The 7,876-nt window shown below is 42.4% G+C and overlaps 1 long non-coding RNA gene across 1 annotated transcript in view; it reads right to left on the bottom strand.

The window, feature by feature from the left end:
- LOC310766664 overlaps positions 1–6,076 on the bottom strand; it is a 67,796-nt gene extending 61,720 nt beyond the window's left edge. The window contains exon 1 of the long non-coding RNA XR_014550323.1: positions 5,957–6,076. This is a non-coding gene — a long non-coding RNA (uncharacterized lncRNA). The remainder of the gene's footprint in view (positions 1–5,956) is intronic.
- Between the last annotated feature and the right edge of the window lie 1,800 nt (positions 6,077–7,876).

Here is a 7,876-nt window from a genome sequence, read left to right on the forward strand (position 1 = left end):
GCCTTTTTGAATAGCATGGTAACCCATAAATGCTAGTTATTTGTACAACATAAAAGACAGAGTATTAAAGAGGAATGGCATCTTTCTTCCTTTTAAATAGGGGAAAAAATAACTCATCTACTTAGTAGTTACTCAAGCTTCTTCCCAGGTAGGAGGGGGAAAATGATTCTGAATGCTGTTCTAACCTGGTCAGGGTTTGCATGTGATGCTTTAGTGTAGGGAACCTCCAGCCCATGGAGGACAAATTAGACCTCGCATGGGACCCGATTTGTCCCATGAGGCTGTTCCCCTGAAACCAAAGCTACCTGCCCCACATCTGACACCATACATGATGTCAGGTGTCAGACATGTATGGATCTACTGTATATTTTGGGAAATGGTTTGTTCGTTTGCTTTCTATAGGTTCAGCCACCTCTTGAGATCATGGGATAAATCAGCGTCATATAACCAACATGCTTAAGACTAATTAATGCATGCAGGGGTTAAGACCATAGAGTAAGCTGTCCTGCCAAGCTTAGCTAGATCACACTCTTTACCTTGGGAGAAAGGGTTACCAAGGCCTCTTTCCATCATGTGAACCAACAAGCAAGGATGTTTGGCATTTGGGTACCAGGTTCCATTTTGAATCTAGATGACTTTGGTGTGACCACCCATTTTGGGACATGGCTTTAGCTGCCTCTCAATATATCATCGCCAAACATTAAATGAGGGTTCATGGGGTGAGGGCGACAGACTTCATTGATGTTTTGATGCAGGGTGCCATTTTGATTCAAGATGGCAGACCAAAACATGACTTAGATTGCCTTCACCTGATTTTTGCCAAGACAGGTCCATAGCTGTCAACATTTCCCTTTCTTAAAGGGAAATTCGCTTATTCCGAATAGGATTACTCTCAAGAAAAGGGAAAAGTTGACAGCTATGGACAGGTCCAAACTTACCACTTGCACTAAAAATCAGTCATGAGGTAAGAAGGTGGCACCTTTTATGGAACAATAACTGCTGAAAGAAATGGATAATAACAATAAATGGACAGTTCTCACAAAAGAAGAATGTAAGAAGTGGGGTCCCCCAAGGATCAGAACTGGGGCCTGTGCTATTTAGCTTATTCATACATGCTCTGGAGCTAGGGGGTGAGTAGTGAGGTGGCCATGATTGCTGATAAATTGTTCAGGGTGATAAGAACAAAAAGATATTGCCAGGAGCCATGAAAGGATCTTTCCCAACTGGGCGAATAGGCATCAAGATGGCAAATGAGATTCAGTGTCGGCAAGTGAAGCAAGCAATCTGAGTGATGCACATTGGGACAAAAATAAATAAATCTTAACATGGACATTTACAGGGTGTGAACAGGCAGTGACTGACCAGAAAAGAAATCTTGGGGTCATGATGGGTTCAATGAAAATGTCAACTGAGTGTGCAGCAGCTTTGAAAAAGGTGAATTCCATATTAGGTACCATTAGGAAAGGGATTAAAAATAAAACTGCCAACATAATAATGCCATTATACAGATTATGGTGTGCGCTTGGCATATTGTGTACAGACCTGACCACTGCATCTTAAAAAGGATACTGTGGAGCTGGAAAAGTTTCAGAAAAGGGCATGCAAAATCATTATGGCACTGGAACAGCTCCTCTGTGGGGAAAGGTTGCACCATTTGTGACATTTTAGTTTAGGAAAAAAGATGGGAAAGTGGGGATATGAGAGAGGTGTCCAACGTTATGTATGGTGTAGAGAAAGTGAATATATGGAAGTTCTTCTCCCTCTTATATAGTATTAGAAACCAGGGGGCATCTAATGAGGCTGCATGTTGGGAGAGCAGGACAGACAAAAAAAAAAAGTATTTAAACAGTGCATAAAGGGACGCGGGTGGCACTATGCATTTGTGAGGCAAATCTCATAGGTAAGAACATAAACAGAGGCCTGATGGATCAGACCAAAGGCCTATCTAAACCATCATCCAAGTTTCTACAGTGAGCAACCAGATCCCTTTTGAAAGCTCAGTCAGGACATGGGTGCAATTGCCTTCTCCTGATGCTGTTTCTCAGGGACACAGTTGGCGCTGTGGGTTAAACCACAGAGCCTAGGGCTTGCCGATCAGAAAGTCGGCTGTTTGAATCCCCGCAACGGGGTGAGCTCCCGTTGCTTGGTCCCTGCTCCTGCCCACCTAGCAGTTCGAAAGCACAAAGTGCAAGTAGATAAATAGGTACCACTCCAGTGGGAAGGTAAACGGCGTTTCCGTGCGCTGCTCTGGTTCACCAGAAGCGGCTTAGTCATGCTGGCCACATGACCCGGAAGCTGTATGCTGGCTCCCTCGGCCAATAAAGCGAGATGAGCACAGCAACCCCAGAGTCGGCCACGACTGGATCTAATGGTCAGGGGTCCCTTTACCTTTACCTAAGGAAACTATAGAATTACAAGATGCCATGAAGGCCATCAATTGGCTGGCTTTAAATGGGGCTTAGATGAATTTATGGAGGATCAGGCTATCAGTGACTACTAGGGATGGTGGCTGTCTATTACCTTGGGGATCAGAGGCAGCCTGCCTCTGAAGACCAGTTGCTAGGAATCACAAGTGGGGAGAATGCAGGTACACTTGTCTCCTGCTCATGGGCTTCCCATGGGCAACTGTTTGGTCACCGGATGCTGTACTAGATTAAGGTTACCAGATGAATGTATTGCCAAAAATGTTATTTTTGTTTCAATCTTTGCAAATTTTGGACAAGATGGACTGTTTCAAGAAGTGGCAGAGAGACATTTCTAGATTTGTCTGGCAAGGCAAGAAGCCCAGAATAAAATTTAAAATACTAACTGATGCAAAAGAAAGAGGTGGATTTGCCCTGCCAGACCTTAAACTTTATTATGAATCGGCCGCATTTTGCTGGCTGAAAGAATGGCTGCTTCTTGAGAACACAGACATTTTGGATTTAGAAGGTTTTAACAATGTCTTTGGGTGGCATGCATATTTGTGGTACGACAAGGTTAAAGCACATAAAGCATTCAAAAACCATATTGTCAGGAAAGCATTGTTCAATGTCTGGATAAGATACAAAGACTTATTGGAAAACAAAACCCCAAGGTGGTTGTCACCAATGGAAGCGAAGGCTCAAAAAAAGCTCCATATGGAGGCCAAATGGCCGAAATATTGGGAAATATTGGAACAAGAAGGAGACAAACTGAAATTGCAGAGTTTTGAGAAATTAAAAGATAAAGTACGAGATTGGCTTCATTATTATCAAATAAGAGAGGCCTATAATTTGGACAAAAAAATTGGCTTCCAGGTGGGAAAATCAAAATTGGAAACAGAACTGTTAGATCCCCAAACTAAGATACTTTCAAGAATGTATAACTTGCTGTTAAAATGGAATACGCAGGATGAAACGGTTAAATCTGCAATGATTAAATGGGCACAGGATATTGGTCATAACATCATGTTTGCTGACTGGGAACAGTTGTGGACCACAGGTATGAAATTTACGGCATGTAATGCCTTAAGAGAGAATATTATGAAAATGATATACAGGTGGTACATGACCCCAGTCAAGCTTGCAAAAATATATCATTTGCCCGATAATAAATGTTGGAAATGTAAAGAAACTGAAGGTACATTCTTTCACCTTTGGTGGACGTGCCCAAGAATTAAGGCTTTCTGGGAAATGATCTATAATGAAATGAAAAAGGTATTTAAATATACCTTCCTGAAGAAACCAGAGGCCTTCCTTCTGGGCATTGTCGGCCAATTGGTGCCAAAGAAGGACAGAACTTTCTTTATGTATGCAACAACAGCAGCAAGAATACTTATTGCGAAGTATTGGAAGACACAAGATCTACCCACCCTGGAAGAGTGGCAGATGAAGGTGATGGACTATATGGAATTGGCAGAAATGACTGGCAGAATCCGAGACCTGGGAGAAGAGTTGGTGGAGGAAGACTGGAAGAAATTTAAAGACTATCTTCAGAAATATTGTAAAATTAATGAATGTTAAAATTATGTTCGGATTGGCAATAAGTGGTATTCAGCAACAAAAGTTAATAAGAATATGCAAAAATGAATTGATAAATGGATGAAAAGATAGAGTCATAATATGTTAGGATATAGAGCTAAGATAAATGATAGAGGGTAAGGATTTGCTGAATTGATTATGTAAATGGGAATGCAAAAAGGGGAGGTGTGAGGAGGTCAAGGAAACAAGCAAATGAGCTTAAAAACATCAAAAAAGGGATTTTTTTTTGTATTTTTCTATTTTTTCTTTTTTATGTATTTTTAAATTTTTCTTTTTCTTGGTTTTTCTTTTATTCTGTAAACCTTTGTTTTTTGTAAAACTCTAATAAATATCTTAAAAAAAAAAAAAAAGGTTACCAGACGTCCCTGGTTTCCAGGGACAGTCTCCGGATTTGCACATCTGTCCCTCGACAAATTCCGTCCCCGGAATGTCCCCAGATTTGCAAATCTGTCCCCGGGAAATGTGGCAGCGGCAGCCTCAGCAGCCCAGAGCCAGCCTGGTAGCACAGTTGGCTCTGGCTGGCTTCAGGAGCTGCTCACCGCTCGCTGCCATGGCGCCCGCCATTTTTCCTGTGCCATGGCAGCGAGCAGCACCTGAAGCCAGCCAGAGCTAATTGCACTTCCAGACTGGCCCCTCCTGGGCAACGGCCACCCGCCCATGACTCCCAAGCCTCCCCTGATTTGTCAAAACAAAAGGGGAAGGAGATTGGGGAAGGCTCAGGAATCACCGGTGGGTGGCTCGCTGTTGCCCAGTTTTTAAAAAAACTCTGCGCATTTATGTTTCACAGGGTGCGAAAGAAGGGCTTTGCACCTTAATACAATATGCATGTGTGCTTGGGCCTAAGGTCTTTTGCCTCACCATCCCCACTACTGACTCCCTGTTGCTACTCAGCTTCAAAAAAAGAAAAAGAAAAAAAAAGTGTCCCCGGATTCATTGAAAAAAATCTGGTAACCATACACTACATGGGCCTTTGGTCTCATCCAGCAGGCTTCTTCTTATCTTTGTGTGAATAGAATGACCAACTGAGCAATCCTGCAGCACGTTGTCTATGCAAATGCCATTGAATTGAACACCGTGCATCTCCTGTTCATTGTAATTGGGGACCATCTTGTTGGACTGTGCCCCCGATGAGTACATAACCAAAGGAAAACAAATGGTTCCGCAAATAACAAATACATCTGAAAACATTGCCCAGAAACCTCTCTCCTGTCAGATAATTAGAAAAAGAAAATGATGTTTTATTCACCCATCAGTAGCTTAACAAGCTGACTTTAGCTTTGATACCTCGTGAAACATTTAGGCAATCTTGTATTGAGTCACATTGTTTGATGTTAGAAAATAGACTGTTTCTCTGTTCTATGTGGTCTTTTGTGTGTGTGTGTTTATAATGAAAGTGAACAATGGTGCAGCTTATTCATCATCAGCTCTAAACAGTGAAAGCAGTTACCTTCTAGCAATGCACCATTCAAGGCAGAGCTTTGAAACCGAAAGTTCAAGCTGAGCAGTTTTGTTTCAATCAAGTCGAATAGGTATGTATGTATAGCTTTGAAAAAGGGTCTGATGCCAAGAGGAGAGGAGTATTCAGCACTGAAAGAAACAGAAATGGCTGCTATTTTACTAACCCATTGTACATTTTTCTTTAAAAAGGCAACAACCCCGGGGGGGGGGGGAGGGGGAGGTAGGAATTTATCTGTTTAAACACTTGGCAGCCAAAAGAACCATGTCAAGATGTGGTAGATGTATGGTCAGGATTTAGAGAATGCCCAGGCCTTTCTATGCTGCTCCAGTGGTGCAAAACAGCCATTGACCCAATTAGGGCAGATTTACAGTTGCTTTGCATTACTGAAACAGCAAGGTAGCAGGAGCACACTGCCGAAATTGACCTGCACACGCTGCAGCCAAGACATTTCACAGAAAGGAACGGCCGAGTTCCATATATTTATTTAGATTCCTACCGTAAGTGGCTCAGTCGACGATAGCAACCAGCAGGTCCCCAGTGAAGTGTGCTTTGTTCTCAGCAGTTTTGGAATTCACTGGCAGGGTTTGATGGTCTGTGTAAGTCTCCTACTTTGCTCCCCCCCACCGCCAGCTGAAATATTTTATACATAAGAATGTTATCGACTGTTCTGTATAATGAAATGCCTTCACACACATGGATTCCAACAGCTGCTATGTTAAAACTGAATTCCATTTTACACCAAAGTCATAGGATTCTGACTCTTTTGGGTTGCTTGTCCCCCTCTTTCCCCCATACTCATAAAAGTAGCTCACTTCTGACTATAACTCTTTTTTCTGTTTAAGCCCAAAGTATCTGGGTTTTACAGCAGAGCTGTTTTTGGATTAATGATTCCCAACTGGATTTCTTCACTGAGACTGGGAGAGGTCAGAGCTCCACAGGGGAGGGGCCCCAGCAGCAAGTCAGCTTTGAATATAGGAAGCTGCAAGTTCAATCCCCAGCTTGTGTTTTAAAAGCTGCAAATTCAATCCCAAGCCTCTGAGGTAGTAGGGCTGTGAAACATTTCTGTCGCAGGCTCCAGAGAAAATCTGTCACTCAGGGCTGGTAGTACTGTGACAGACAAGCCATTGGACTGACTCAGTATAAGGCTCGGCATCTGATCTTCCTACAGAGCAGGTTCAGATGTGAACAATCCTAACTTGCTAACCTATGGGTTTGGGAAGTCAGGAATGAGCATTTGGGTGTTTACATGTTACATTCCATGGGTGTGCAGTGTTTCCACCTGTATACACAAATACTGGAGTTGTACAGATCAACAAGACACAAACATCTCCACCTGCATTACAAAGCAGTACGGTCAACACTACCATCTCAGGACACAGTAACATCACTTCCACCTTTTCCTGTTGCTTATATGGCTGAGATCCTATATCCCAGTAGGTGAGTACAGTGGTACCTCGGGTTAAGTACTTAATTCGTTCCAGAGGTCCGTTCTTAACCTGAAACTGTTCTTAACCTGAAGCACCACTTTAAGTAATGAGGCCTCCTGCTGCCGCTGCGCTGCCGGAGCATGATTTCTGTTCTCATCCTGAAGCAAAGTTCTTAACCTGAAGCACTATTTCTGGGTTAGTGGAGTCTGTAACCTGAAGCGTATGTAACCTGAGGTACCACTGTAATCTGTGTTAGTCCATGGCAAAAAGACCCACTTAAAACCACAATTGCTAAAAGAATCTTGAAAGCAAAAAGGGGCAGTTAGAGTTTAGGAGTAACCGTCAAATGGAAATTGGTATTTGGATCCTTTCATAACCAAACTTTAGACATGAGTTGTTCCAGGGATCAGAAAAATAATAATAAAAAACGTAATTTGGGCACTGGCCATCTGCTCCTTTAAAGAGATTAGCTATTGCCAAGCCCATGGGCTTTGTGCAATGGTGCCTTTTAAATATCCACAAGCAGGAAGTGAAGCATAACATGGTACTAGGATTTCATGGCCAAAAAAGAGACAGATTTGTCCTGGTTTCTATTCCATTGTCCTTGCATCCTAAGGAGAGAAAAAACAAACGCTTGCTGAAAACATGATCCTCTTGCACTTTTGAACTTTTTGTGTGCATTTACAAACCAGCTATTTCTCAGGGCAGGTGGGTGGGGCAGAGAAACATAGGTGTGAACTGTGAACTATTTCAAATATCTCTGCTAGAGTCATTCCCTCTAAAGATTTCCTTAAATTTCCTCCAGTAGCCCTGCACATGTTCTCACAGAAAGCAGAAATGTGTGATCTAGGTGCGAATGATAATTTTGCTTTGGAAACTTGAGTTAGTCACTGGTGGCAAAAACTTCACTTTACTTCGAAGACTAACAAATATATGATAGAAACAGTTCCCAAATTCCTCCTCCCACCACCACCAACCACTTGAAAATT

Source organism: Podarcis filfolensis (assembly GCF_964270895.1).
Source record: "Podarcis filfolensis genome assembly, chromosome: 7".
Taxonomy (NCBI): domain Eukaryota; kingdom Metazoa; phylum Chordata; class Lepidosauria; order Squamata; family Lacertidae; genus Podarcis; species Podarcis filfolensis.